Source organism: Phascolarctos cinereus, unplaced genomic scaffold (assembly GCF_003287225.1).
Source record: "Phascolarctos cinereus isolate Bilbo 61053 unplaced genomic scaffold, phaCin_HiC Scaffold_1;HRSCAF=81, whole genome shotgun sequence".
Taxonomy (NCBI): Eukaryota; Metazoa; Chordata; class Mammalia; order Diprotodontia; family Phascolarctidae; genus Phascolarctos; species Phascolarctos cinereus.
Genome location: NW_027555514.1, coordinates 283,080,892 through 283,096,111, shown reverse-complemented (window position 1 = coordinate 283,096,111; position 15,220 = coordinate 283,080,892). Strand labels below are relative to the sequence as shown.

Sequence of the window (15,220 nt, the reverse complement as noted above, 5' to 3'; positions counted from 1 at the left end):
CACAACTCACTGACTAAACAGTAGCACAGCCACTAAGGGTCTAAGTCAGGTTTCAAACTCAGATCTTCCCGACTCCAAGGACAACTTCTATCCACGACACTATCTAGCTGCCCACGATGAGGACTGGGCCTGCCTTGTCCTGCCTGCCCCTTGCATCTTCCCAAGCCAAGAACGGGGAGGGGCTGCAATGATGCAGCCCCTGAATAAGAGGCCAGAGGTAGGGGTTAGCTCCTCATTAGACTATGAGCTTCTTGAGGGCAGAGACTGTCTTTTACCTCTTTTTGTATCCCCAGCCCTTAGCAGCACCTGGAACATAGTAGGCTCTCAATCAATGTTTACTGATTGATAAGTAATTTCATAAAACCAATCTCTCGGAATCACCCAAACTCAGAAACACAGCCCCAAGAGCCTGAAATGCTTAGGGTGTCCTACACGTGGCGTCAGAGACCTGGGCGCTAATCTCAGAGTTACTGCTTCTCCCCAGCACTGGGGAATCACCGACACTGGGTGAGTCCCTTCCCCAACATGGGCTTCAACATCCTCATTGATAAAGGCTAGGCTAGAACTGGATGGCTCTAAATCCCGGGTTCTTAGCCATTTTTATGTCTTGGACCCTCTGGTAGTCCGGTGAAGCCCATGAACCCCTCCCAGATTTAAGTTTTTGAATCTATAAAATAAATAGCATTACAAAGGAAACCAATTCTGTTTTTTAAAACAGTTATCAAAATAGTTTTAAAACAAGTTTGGAGGTCCCAGGATAAAGACCCCAGCAATAGATTCCATTTAGCTCTAATCTAGGATGTTTAGAATTCAAAAATCTCAGCCTCTCACTGTAATAATAATTCTCATTCATATCACAGAAAGAGTTAGGATTTACAAAAGCATTTTCCTCATAATAATCTGGCAGGGAAGACAGTTTAACCATGCTCCCCACTTCACAGATGAAGAATTTTAAGTCAGAGGCCCTGGCTTCAAATCCTGGTTTGAATCCAATTCAATAAACATGGATTAAGCACCTGCTATGTGCCAGGTACTGTGCTAAGTGCTAGGGGTACAAAAAGAGGCAAAAGACAGTCCTTGCCCTCAGGGGGCTCACAAGTAATACCCGTGTGATCCTGGGTAAGTCACCTGAGGCCTTTCTGGGCTCACTTCATCTGTAAAAAAGGAGATTGGACCACACGACCCCTGAGGCCTCTAGAGATAGACATCTACGATGCCTAGAAAACTGAGGTTCAGAGAAATGCCGCTGATCAGGGCCAGAGACGGGTCTGGATCTGAGGTCTTTCCCATCCCAGGTCTGGGATTCTTTCCAATTTAGTGTTAAATCTCCCACACTGTCAGACTCAGAGCCTCTAGATCTCAGACACTCAGAACCTTGGAATCAACGGAGAGAGAAGGGACTTCAGAAGCAACCTGATCCATTACACACGCGCACACTCACACACTCACACGCATGCACGCATGTGCACACACGTGTGCATACACACGTGTACTCATACACATACACGCATGAACACACTCACACACTCACACACACACACACACACACCCAGAGCCATTGGATGCGGGAAGCCCCTCCCAGGTGTTCTCACGGCCTGTCCAGCAATGAGTGGCTCACTGCCTGCCAAGGCAGCTCACGCCATCATTAGGCAGCTCTCCCTGGTAGAGAGTTCTCTTTCTTTGCCTATTATGAGTCACCCTCCTGCCCACCCCCAGACTCTGAGCCCAGTGATGGGACCCACTGGGCTTCCCAACATGGGCTGGTTCCCACCAGATATCATTCAGAGCCTCAGAGGGGTGGGGAGCCGGGCTGCCTGTGGGCCTGCCAGCCATCTGGTGTTCCTACATGACTGGGCGGTCCTGGGGGGCTGCCCAGTTCCACAGGATGCTCCAGCCCACAGGCCTCGTCACCGGGGGCCCTTGGCCAGGACTTCACTCACTGCCTCATGGGGGTAGAGCTGAGAGACACCAAACTGAAATGGAAGCCAGGCCCTGGGATTAACTGGCAGAAATGGGGACAGCGTGGGCACTGGCCTCAGATGGAGCTCTGGAGAGGTAGAGTTGGAAGGAAGGGAACCATCAGAGGGATGCAGTCCCATGCCTTTGGACCAAGCCTAAGTTGGCCTGGTCTCAGCTCCTGAGCCATGGGCTCAGCCATCCTGAAAATATCTGTCCTAGAGCGGAAAGCTAGAGTGGGAAGGGGGAGGGGAGAAGGGGGAGGGGCTTTAAAATACCCCGCAATGAATTTCATTTAAAAAAGAAGCCAATCCCCCTTTTCCCATTTAGTGTCACCCTTGGTCTTCCCAAGACCTGACATTCCATCTCCTACCAAATACAACCCAAGATCCTTGGGCTTCTGAGGCCTTCCAGAGAGTCACGAGATTGGAAAGGACCTCAGAGTCTACACAGCTGGCTGAGAATGCCCCCACAACAATCCTGACGTGGATGACACCACCCTGGGTCCAACAGGTGCAGAGGACGGGGCATTCACTGAACGTCACTGCCCTGGTCAAAGCAGCCTCCCTGCCCCACACCTGGGACAGTCCCTCCTCACTTCCTGCACTCTGAGGGGCTTCAGTCCATAAAAGCCTGTGCTGACTCTCCCCCAGCACCACTGCTGATGACTGCCCGCTCCCTGAAATGGCCTTCCATCTACCCTGCACCAATCTGGCTTTTATCTGTCTCTGCCTGCATCACTTCCCATTGCAGAATGTACACTCCTTGAGGTCAGCAACCATTTCATTTTCCTCTGTATCCCCGGTGCCAAGCACTGACCCGGCATGCAGTGTGTGAATGAATGAATGAATGAATGAATGAATGAATGAACCACTAGCCATTCCTTTCTTCACGAAGACTGAGATCACATGAGTTTTTTTGGCAGCCGCGTCACATCGTTGACTCACACTGAGCAGTCAAGGCAGTCTACTCTGACCTCTCTGCTCCCTCTCAGTCCCCATTTCTCTATGGTTCCACCCTCACCCTGAGGCTACTTGTCATCCCATGTTCTACACCACGATCAACTTGTACCACTCAATGCTCATCACTTGCACTCTGGGTGGATGAGTCAATCAACAAACATGTATTAAGCACCTACTGTGTGCCAGGCGCTGGGCCCCCATCTTTCCTCACTCCATCCCCTACTCCAAGAACTCCTCCTCGTCTGAATCTCCAGTTGCTGAAACCTTCCCCACCTTTCACAGTGCCAACTCCAATGCTTCCTCCTCCAGGGAGCCTGCTCTGATTCCCCCACACCCTCCCTATAGCTTTCTCTACCCTCTGAGCTCCCAACAGGACTTGGTCCATACCCCTCTTTATGATAATCACCCTCCCCCCCCACACCTCTTGGCACAATTATCTGCTTCCCTCTCTTTGAGGATTGTTGTTTTTCAATTGTTTCTCAGTTATATCCAACTTCTTGGCAGAGATACTGGAGGGGTTTGCCATTTCCTTCTCCAGCTCATTTTACAGATGAAGAAACTCAGGGAAAGAGGGTGAAGTGACTTGTCCAGGGTCACACAGCTAGTTAAGTGTCTGAGCCCAGATATGAACTCATGAAGATACAGGCCCTGTACTCTATCCACTGCATCCTCTAGCTGTCCCTCTCTTTGCTCATTCCAAAGAAGCATCTGACTTAGTTCAGCATAACCCTCTCATACAGGCCCTCCTCCAGCTTAGAGCATGCCACAAACACTTGTTGAAATCATGCAGGCTTCCTCAGTGTCCTAATAGCATAGAACCATAGAACTTAAACACAGAAGAGACCTAACAGGCCAGCATCTTATCCCTCTTCTTACCAAACTAAGGTCTAGAAATGGCCTTTCCCCAGGTCATGCAGGTAGAAAGAGACAGAGACAGGATCTGAACCCAGACCCTCTGTCTCCAGCCCCGGTGCCCTTTGAACCACCTCATGCTAGGTCAGAAGGGGTCACAGAGTGTCAGAACTGGAAAGGAGCTTAGGAGGCATCTAGCCTCACCTCCCTCATTTCTACAAATGAGGAAACTGAAACATGGAATTGATTTTCCCAAGGTCACACATGCTGGGATCTCAGATTTAGAGCTAGAACCAGAGAGATCATCTTGTCTCATCTTCTCATTTTTCAGATGAGGTAACTGAGGCCCAGAGAGCTGACATGACATGCCTGAGGTTACCAAGATTTGAACTTGGGTTGTCTGACTCCAGGGACAACATTTATTGGAGGCTTTATGGAAGAACACAGGTTATAACATGGAGAGGACATCCCCCAACCCCTGGCACTCCCCCTCCCCCTCCCTTTGTGGGGAGCTTGGGGGGGGGTCCTCCTCTTTGGAGGTCTTCAAGCAGGTTCTGGGGATGCTGGAGCAGGAACTGCTTTCCAACATGGGCTGGATGAGATGACCTCTGGGGTCTCTTCCAATCCAAAGTCTATGACTTTGATTCTTAGACCCTTACTTGAGTGTAAGCTCCTTGAAGGCAGGGACTGGGTCTTGCATCCAAGTATAGGTGGTGCTTAGCCAGTAATTTTCATTTGAAATCAAGCAAAATAAGTTGTGTATTATCAATCCCGAAATCACAGATGAGGAAACGGGTTCAAAGAAAGGAAGCAGTGTGAGATCATCACCCCGTGGGGGTCCTTTTCTAGACCTTAGTTTGCCCAAGGTCCTCCTTGTTAGTATAACAGACTGCCATTTCTAGACCTTAGTTTGGTAAGAAGAGGGATAAGATGCTGGCCTGTTAGGTCTCTTCTGGGTTTAAGTTCTATGGTTCTATGCTATTAGGACACTGAGGAAGCCTGGATCAGAGGACTGTCCTTCAAATACTTGCTGTCTATGTGATCTTGGGTCTCAGTTTCCTCATCTGTAAAACAGAATGGCCTCTGAAGTCCCTTCCAGAAAAGAGGACCCAATCATCCTGTTTTGCACAGAAGGAGCAGAGAACCCATAGAGATTAACCAGGATTAGAACAAGGAGGGACTCGTCCACTACAAGGGCCCCTCCTCCACTGGGAAGGATGAGAGATTTTTGTTTCTGGCACAATGGCCTCTTAGGTGAGCTTTTGAGGAAGGTCACTGATAAGCCAGAAAGTATCTGGAGGACAGCAACTGGGAGGCACCTAGATGTTCCTGACTCTTGGGTCAGCTGTGGCCAGCACCAGAAGTAGATTCATGCGTGTCCAGGGTGCCTGATTCGGCATTCCTCAGCGTGCCCAAATGATGCCAACATGGGGATAATAGTCTGTCTGTTATACTAACAAGGAGGACCTTGGGCAAAAAGCAGCATTAAAGAGATACCCCAAGGAGGGGTGAAGAGAAAGGTCCAGTGGGGGTGGAGAAGGACAGTAACAGAGAAATGGAAAGGGAGAAGGAGAAAAAAAGTGGCGGGAGAAGGGAAGAGAGAGAAAATGAGAGAGGGAGAGGAGGAGAGGAGGAAGAGAATGTAAGCCCCTTGAAGGCAGGGACTGGTTGGTGCCTTTTTATTTCCCCAACACTTAGCACAATTCTGGAACCTCAGAGATGCCGTGGGTTTGATCGGTTTCAGACCACCACAATAAAGTGAATGTCATAATAAAACCAGTCACATAATTTTTTTCCCAGTACAAATAAAAGTTACATTCACACTGTACTGTAGTCTATTATATATACAATGGTATTATGTCTAAAAAAAGTTACATGCCTTAATTTAAAAATACTTTATTGCTAAAAAATGCTAACCATCGTTTGAGCCTTCAGCAAGTCATAATCTTTTTGGGGTGGAGGGTCTTTCCTCGATGTCGATGGCTGCTGACTGATCAGAGTGGTGGTTGCTGAAGGCTGGGGTGGCTGTGGCAATTTCTTACAATAAGACAACAATGAAGGTTGCCCCATCGACTGACTCTTCCTTTCACGAAAGATTTCTCTGTAGTATTCGATGCTGTTTGATAGCAGTTTATCCAGAGTAGGATTTCTTTTAAAATTAGAGTCAATCCTCTCATACCCTGCCACTGCTTTCTCCATAGGTTTATATAATATTCTTCAACATCGTTGCATCGCAGGGAATAGGGTGGCCCAAGGAGAGGAAAAGAGACAGGAAGGGGGCAAGGGCGGTGGAGCAGTCAGAGCACACACACCATTTATCAATCAAGTTTATCATCTTACATGGGCTCGGTTTGTGAAACCCCAAAGTTCACTGATCACAAATCACCATTTCATATAGAGATAGAGATAGATATGTATATATGCACATGTATTATACACACACACACACACACACACACACACACACGGATGGAGGTAGTGAAAGTTTGAAATATTGCAAGAATTACCAAAATGTGATATAGAGACACGACGTGAGCACATGCTGTTGGAAAAATGGTGCCAATAGACTGCTCCATGCAGGGTTGCCACAAACTTTCAATTTGTAAAAAAAACAGCACAGTATCTGTGAAATACAATGAGTCATGCCTGTAAATGTTCAATGAGGCCGCTAGGGGGCACCACAGTGCACAAAGCGCTGGGCCTGGAATCAGGACCACATGAGTTCAAATGCAGCCTCAGACGCTTCCCAGCTCCGTGATCCTGGGCCAGTCACTCAACATCTGTCTGTTTCACTTTCAACTATAAAATGAGGATAATAACAGCACGTCCTTCCTAGGGAGATTGTGGGGACTGAATGAGATATTTGTAAAGCATTTTACAAACATTTTGTTATTCAGTTGTGCCCGACTCTTCATGACCCCATTTGGAGTTTTCTTAACCAAAATACTAGAGTGGCTTGCCATTTCCTTCTCCAGATCATTTTACAGATGAGAAACTGAAGCAAACAGAGTTAAGTGACTTACCCAGGGTCACACAGCTAGGCAGTGTCTGAGGGCAGATTTGAACTCAGGTCTTCCTGACTCCAGGCTCTATCCACTGTGCAAAGGCTTTATAAATGCTAGCTATTATCATTGTTACTACTACGAATAAATAGTTGTTGATTGAGAGAAAAGGAAAAGGAGGGAGAGGGAGGAAGAGAAAAGCAAATAGGGAGAGACCGAGAGGCAGGGTAAAGGAGAGGGAAAGAGAGGGAGAGAGGAAGGGAAAGAGTAGAAGCACCTTGAGGGTAGACAGCGATTTTCCTTTTTCTTTGTTCCTCTTAGCACAGTGCCTGGACACAGAGGAAGCACTTAGTTGACTCAATTGATTGATTGTGGACGGGGAGAGGGAGCAGGAGGAAGGGGGGAGGAGGAGAGCAGGGAAAGAGGAAGACGGACAGAAGAGGGAGTAGGGGGAGATGGGGAGGGTAGAGAACGAGGGAGTTTGAGTGCATTTCAACGTGGCGGCGGCCTTGGAGTCAGAGGCCTCTGTCCCTTAGTGTGATCACAGGGAAGTCTGTATATTAAATAAGAACCTCCGGCCTGCCGCGGTCCACCTGTGGCCACCGCCCCCACCCCACCCCCGCCATCGATGCTTTTGGGGAAGACTCTTTGGGGGCTCCAGTCTACACTGCGGATATGCCGAGGCCGGTTTTCACCCACCCCCCTTCTCTCCACTGCCCTTTGGAGCACTCGAACTTTTGAGTCCTTAGAAATGGTGGGGCTCTATGATTCACAGGCATAGATAGATCAGGGAGAAAATAGGATGAGAGACAAAACAAATCTCCCTGCCCACTCCTTACAACCTCTCAGGAAGTTAACAAAATGTGCTGGATTTGGAGGTGGAGATTGTGGGTTCAAAATCTGACTGCAGGGGCAGCTAGGTTGCACAGTGGATAGAGCACCGGCCCTGGAGTCAGGAGAACCTGAGTTCAAATCCAGCCTCAGACACATAGCACTTCCTAGCTGTGGGACTCTGGGCAAGTCACTTAACCCCAATCGCCTAAAAACACAAAAGCAAACAAACCAAAACAACCTGCCAGCACAAAGTCAGACACAAGTCAGACACCTCGGGCAACCTCTCTAGCCCTCAGCTGCTGATGCTGTAGGATGGGGCTGGACCAGGTGGCTGCTGAGGGTCCTTCTAGCACCAAGGCTGTCATCCCAAGATATGTTAGCTATCTGAGGTTTTCTCAAGGGATGGACCCCTGTAAAGACAAAACAAGGGCTTGTATTTGCCCCCTCTTATAAGCTTTTACTCATAGAGCTCATGTCAGAATTGAGAGGGCTCTTAAAACAGAGAACATCAGAGCTTAGAACAGGGGACATCAGGGCTGGAAGGGGCCTTAGAATAGGGAATGTTAGAGCTGGGAAGACCCTTAGAACAGGGGATGTCAGGGCTGGAAGGGGCCTTAGAATAGGGAACGTCAGAGATGGGAGGGGCCTTAGAACAGGGGATGTCAGGGCTGGAAGGGGTCTTAGAATAGGGAATGTCAGAGTTGGGAGGGGCCTTAAAACAGGGGGTGTCAGACCCAGCAATAGCACTTCTAGGGCTGTATCCCAAAGAGATCATACAAATGGGAAAAGGACCCATATGTACAAAAATATTTATTGCAGCTCTTTTTGTGGTGGCAAAGAATTGGAAATTGAGGAGATGCCCATCAATTGGGGAATGACTGAACAAGTTGTGGTATATGAATGTAATGGAATACTATTGTGCTATAAGAAATGATGAGCAGGCAGACTTCAGAAAAACCTAGAGACTTGTATGGACTGAAGCTGAGTGAAGTGAGCAGAACCAAGAAAACGTTGTACACAGTAACAACCACGTTGTGCGATGACTAATATTGATAAACTTAACCTTCCCAACAATACAAGGATCTAAGACATTTCCAAAGGCCTCGTGATAGAAAATGCTATCCACATCCAAAGAAAGAACTATGGAATTTGAATGCAGATCAAAGCATATTATTTGCTATTTTTTTCTTCTGTTGTGTTTTCTTTCCTCTTTGTGGGGGTCCCTCCTATTGGTTCTAATTCTTCCTTACAACATCACTAATGTGAAAATATGTTTAATAGGAATGTATATGCATAACCTATATCAGATTGTGTGCTGTCTTGAGGAGGGTGGTAGGGAGGGAGGGGGGGAAAAATTTTAAACTCATATGGAAGTGATTGTTGATAAATCAAAATAAATTAATAAAAAAAAACAGGGGATTCAGGGCTGGGAGGAACCTTAGAACAGGGGATGTCAGAGCTGGGAGGGTCCTTAGAATAGCAAATGACAAAGCTGAGAGTAACCTTGAAACATAAAAGGTTAGAACTGCAAGGGACATTAAAACTTAGAACGTCGGAGCCAAAATGTTCCCAGTAAAGACCTTGACAGGGGATGTGATTTGCCCAAGGTCACCCAAGAACTGGACAGTCAGAGCAGACCATGACCCCAGCTCTCAGGCTCCCAGCACTAGCCAAGTTGCCCCCTCAGGGATTCACCCATCAGGCCTTGGAGGAGTTGCCTTCTCCCACCATCTGTGGTTGGGGTGAGGATGGATGCTCTCTCTCGCATGACCAGTTGCTTCCTGGAGCAAAACTTCAAGTCTAGACCAGACGTGTTCCTGGGCTGCTTGAACGCACCCACCCCAGAGGAGGAGGAGGGGGTGGACATTTGGGGAAGCCTTTGCAGACGCCCTTCTCTGGCAGTTCTGGGCCACGAATCAGGAAGATGACTCAAAGAACAAAGTCCTGTCACTGGAAGGATGTACTGGGGGAAGGGGACTGAGGGAGAGCTGAAGCCTGAGTCAGAGCAGAGGGAACAGAGAACGTCAGAGCTGAGACAGATCTTAGAACAAAGAAGGTGACCCTAAAAATGTCAGAATTAGGAGGCACTTTAATATCTGGAAGGTCTGAACTGGAAGGGAACCTTAGAACCTGAAAGGTCAGAGGTGGGAGGGAACCTGAGAACCTGAAAGGTCAAAGCTGGGAATGTCAGAGTCAGAATGCGTCTTAAAACATGGCAAGTTGGAGCTAAAAGGAACTTTACACATCATTTAGTCTAACGACTTCATTTTACAGAAGAGGAAACTGAGTCAGAGACAGAAAGTGACTTCCCCAAGGTCACCCAGCCAGTCAGTGGCAGACCCAGTATTCCAATCCATTTCTACGGACTTCCGAGCTCTTTCCCTGATGACACAGCTAAGTGTAGCAACGCAGCTTTCCTTCCTGACGGGTGGGACCAGACATCGTGAGAACCCTGGGGCTCGCCCGCCTGCCCTTGAAGGCCCTTCCCATCTCACTCCAGCCTACTCATCCATCCCTCTATTGTGCATGAAATCTCTCCTCACACCCTATACACCAGCTAACCTATGGGACCCCTGGCTGGGTTCTTCCAGCTGAACACTCCCCACATCACACAATCCATCCCCAAATCCTGCTCTTGCCCCACTGCTGCGTCTAGAATCCTTATCTTCTGTCCTCCAAGAAGCCTCAGGCCCTGAACCCCAGCCCTGCTCCTTTGCTAGTGCTCCCACGCCATTACTTGAGTTTGCTATAAAGGAGGCTACAGTATGCCAGGCACTGGGGATCTGAAGAGAAAGGAAACATTTCTATTTACTCTCTGTGTATATGTCACACACACACACCCCTTGTAGATTATAAGCTCCCTGAGGGCAGGAACAGTTTCCTTTTTTTCTTCTTTTTTTTTCTTTGCCTCTCCATTATGACAGCAGAGCCTGCCTCTGCCATGTATGGGCTGTGTGACCCTAGACAAATCACATCACTTCTCAGAGCTTAGGGCAGCTCTGTAATGCTATAAGCTACTGTGGAGGTGCTGGTCTGCATTGACAAAGGAAGTGTCTTCATGGGGAATTCTCTACATCAAAGTCCTAGACACCAAAAAGTCCCCAAGACCTAACTCAGTACCTTGCCCAGAGTTTTGGGGGGAAATAATTATTGAACTGAATTGAAGGGGAGACCACTGTTTTGTTGTGGATCTACAGGAAGGAGCCCAGGACTTACAGTCAGATAATCTCCTCACTTCTGTTGAGGCCCAGAGAAATGGATCATTCTCCATCCCCTTCCTCTAAGATCTTGTCCTGGCCCTCTCCTCTTCCCTTCCTGCACTCCCCGTGGCATCAAGGCTCATTTTGTTCCCTCCAACGTTAACATACTCCTGGGAGAGCAGGATCTTTGTACAACTTGTGCAGATCACAGGGCTCTGTACAGAGCAGTCACTTAGAAAGGGAGAAGTATACCGCATCAAGCATAGAGCATTTCTGCTGACCACACTCCTCTCTCACCACCCCCTTCTTTTTAAAGATGGAGACAGGAAAGAGGGGGGAAAGAGGAAAGAGAAAAGGAAGGAAAAGAAGGAAAAGAGGAAAAAAGGAAGGAGAAGAAAAAAAGCATAAGAGAATAAGATGGACACAAATATACAAATAAATGATTAAAACCATGAGTGTAAATGGGATGAACTCACCCAGAAAATGGAAGAGAACAGCAGAATAAATTAGAAAGCAGAATCTAACAGTATGTTGTTTGTGAAAACACATATGAAGATTCGCATAGATTTCAAATAAAGGGATGAAATAAAATACATTATACTTCAACTGAACACATAGGAAATACATAATAACATATCTGGTCACAGAAACACAAAGAGCTGGCAGGTCAAGCACATCTACCCCATTACAACATAAGCTCCTTAAGAACAAGGGACTGTTTTTACTTTCTTTTTTTGTGTCCCCTGTACTTAGCACTGACTGGGACATCATAAATGCTTGATTAGAAAGGCATCTAGTCCATTCTATACCTGAGCATAAATCTTCTCTTATGACATCCCTACCTGGGTTCCACATTTTAGCAAGGGCATTAATGAGCAGGGGGAGGGCAGTGTCCAGAGGAATCCAACCAGTGAAATCATGCCACAGAAATATCAGTTGAAGGAGCTGGGGAAGAGAAGACTCAGGAAGGACATGAGGCCTGTCTTCAAGAATCTGAATGACTGCCAAGTGGGAAATGGATGAGACTTGTGCTTGGATCCAGAGAGCAGAGCCAGAAGCAGTGAGGAAAATGGCGGAGAGGCAGAATGAGACTTGGCACAAAGGAAGGTTTCTAAATAATGAGCACTGTCCCAAAGGGGGCTGGGCTGCCACCAGAGGCAGTGAATTCCTCCTCTCTGGAAGTCTTCAAGCAGAAGCTGAGCAAATGTTGGGGATACTATACAGGGGGTTCCCATTCAGCTACAGGTTGGAGTAGATGGCAGCTGCCAACTCTGAGATTCCAGAATTCCATGACCATTCAACCTCTCCTTGGAGACCTCCAAGGAGGGGGCGTTCACCACCCCAGCGTTGAAATGAATTGAGCTGCTCCCTTTGAGGGCTCAGATTCTCTCTTTACTCTTAGCCTCAAAGGCTCCACACCCCAGGCTTGTGTCCTGAGGTGCTGAGGTCGCTATTTAGCAATATCGCCACAAGTCATGCCCTTTTCACAGCCCCAAGCCAGAAGTCCCTTAAAACTTCAAACTTGAGGAACCTCCAATTTTGTAGCTGCCAAGAAGTCAGGGAAGCAAATGGCCTACTATTCTTGACTCTAATGTCTAGGGCCAGCTGGAATGCTTTCTAGCCATCTGCAGGCTAGCCCACAAAACAGATTACAAAGGTTCAGTCCTGCCCTGTTCTCCACCACCATCATTCCACCCAAACCTCCTTCTCCAAAAAATGTAACATGTAGATTCTCTGCCCCACTCCTGATGTTTGTCCTCTAATAGCTGGTATGAGTCCTTCCACACTCTCTTTACTTGGCCTCAAGCCCTAGGAAGGATTCAGGACCTGGCAAATCTGATACTGAGTATAGCCTGGAACCTAGATGGGGTTCCAGATTCAGAAAGATAGGGAGAAACAGAGTCCACCATGATGAGTGATGGAGACAATGGAAGAAATGGAGAATAACAGAGAAAGGGAAAGAAACACAAACAAATGGAGAGGGAAGGAAATACCTACTAAAGGAAAGAGACAGATGGAGGTGGAAAGGGGTAAGGTGGACATGGAGAGAGATAGGAAGTGACAGGGACAGAAGGTGAGGCAGGCAAGGAGAGACAAAGACAGAGATAGAAGGATGATGGACAAAAGGTAGAAAGAAATAGAAAGATACAAAGAGGTAGAGAGAGAAAAACAGACAATGAGAAAGAAAAGGAGGGAAACCAATAGAAAAAGACAGATGGAAAGACGACAGGGAGACAAAGAAGACAGAAGGCAGAGAAGTGAAGAGAGGAGACAGAAGCACAGGGAGATGGATGGAAAGGGAGAAAGAGACACAGAGATGAATCAAGAATGAGAAATGGAGACAGACAGCTCTGGAGAGAAACTGATTAAAGACGAGGAAAAGAAGACAGAGGAGGCCTCTGGTTCCTGGCCATGGCCCAGTCCCTGTGGTTTCCAGGCACCTGATCAAAGAAACACTGTCCCTTGATATCAACTCCAGACCTACATATGTCCTGCTGCTGCTCCTTGCTAGCATCTGGCTTCTCTAGGGGAGAACTCGAGGGAAAATTCTGTTTGCCAGGCTTCCTCCCTGGACTCTTCTTCATCCTCCTTCCTCTGCAACTCTGCTCCCCTCCAACCCATCTCATCCTCATCCTCTGCCCCTCTGCTGGTCACCCTGGCTTCTGCCTTTTGCCTCTCTCTCTCTCTCTCTCTCTCTCTCTCTCTCTCTCTCTCTCTCTCTCTCTCTCTCTCTCTCTCTCTCTCCCCTCCAAGCTTGAGGAACTCAGGTGAGACTAATTAAGATCCCTAGAGATTCCAGGCATTGCTCAGGACCCCAGCCTTAAAAGATTGAAAGAGAGAGGCTCCAGAGACCTCCAAATGCTACTCATAGCCAGAATAGGTGGATGTCCTTGAAGGACAAAAGCCATCTACAATCAAAAATACCTGCCCCCACAGCACATGAAATCCAAAGACTCTCACAACTAGAACAGCCGTACGGGTCATCCCACCCAAGGACTTCAAATGTCCACTACCTCCAACTGATGGAAGACTCTCATTATAGTTCTCTATCCTGAGGTCCAAGGAATTAGTCACTAGATAAACAAGTCTATGTGAAGAGAAACAAATACTTGAACAAGCATACAAGACTAGAGGGCTACAGTCTAGAAACTGAGGAAGAATTTTGGTTGGAGACCATGATTTAGTCCATCATTCTTTATTTTAAGGCCCCTCCCAGCTTCCCTGTTCTAAGACCCCTCCCAACCCTCACCTTCCCTGTCCTAAGGCCCCTCCCAGCCCTGACCTTCCCTGTTCTAAGGCCCCTCCCAGCTCTGATATCCCCTGTTCTAAGGCCCCTCCCAGCTCTGACATTCCCTGTTCTAAGCTTCCTTCCAGCTCTAATATTTCTTGGGTGGTTTTGTGGGGGTTTTTTTTATACTTCAGTGACCATTTTATTGACCTTTTAATAGAAAACAGGACTTTATTTGCCAGGAAGGATGATGCCATCAGACTTCTGCTGGTACTAGCACATGGCTTCCTTTTTGCCAGGTCTGGGTTTGACCCTGACACTGCCTGTCCTGGGCTTGTCTGTGATGCTGAACCCAAGCCTCCCAGCCCCATGGAGACATCCAAGCCATAAATGTTGATGCTTTGGCTGTATTTAATCCCCAGATCTATCTGCTCTTGGAGCCCAAAGCCAAGGTCATCTGACAAGTTATTTTTCCTGACTTTGTATTCTCACACCTTCAGCCCCTTCTTCTCCAGAATCACTTCAGCTTTGGCTCCATGGCCCATATAGTAAATCAGCATTTTCTCGTTCCTCGGGATTCCAAAAGATCTGACAGTACACTGAACTCTGCAGAGCACTGGGGTTTGGCCTGGGAGCTGCTCCAATACTCTGGCCGCCAGGGCAGCTGGGCCCCACTGGCCCCAACAGAGATGTGGAGGCAGAGCTCTCAGAAGCTCAGTTCCCAAATGGGGTTTTGCTTTTCACCCTGATCTTGTGCCATGGGGGCAAACCAGAAGAAAAGACATTCCCTGTTCTAGGACCCCTCCCAACCCTGAAATCCCCTGCTCTAAGAGTTCTCTCAAACCGGTATTTCTGAAGGCAGTAGTATCCAGATGAACATCCCACTCATTAGAACAGTGAGGTGGAAGACCACTGAAATCTGTGTCAGGAGGCCTGGGTTCAAATCCTCTGTCTGACTCTTGATTACCATGTATCGTTTCACCACTTATGTGGCTGGCTGAATTGTTGTGGGGGAACAGCTTTGTAAACACGGTAGGGAGGGACAGTATTGGCCTCACACACAGGGGACCTTCATGAGGCAGCATCTCCATGGACACAGCTTCCCTAGGGCCCACATTTCCTGTTCTAACGTGCCCCTACTAGACCGTAAGCTCCCTGAGAGCAGGACTTCCTTGACATGGTGCC

The 15,220-nt window shown here is 47.8% G+C and overlaps 1 pseudogene; it reads right to left on the bottom strand.

Moving 5' to 3' along the window:
- Window positions 1–14,256: 14,256 nt before the first annotated feature.
- LOC110205806 (large ribosomal subunit protein uL5 pseudogene) lies at window positions 14,257–14,795 on the bottom strand (annotated as a pseudogene).
- Window positions 14,796–15,220: the final 425 nt, after the last annotated feature.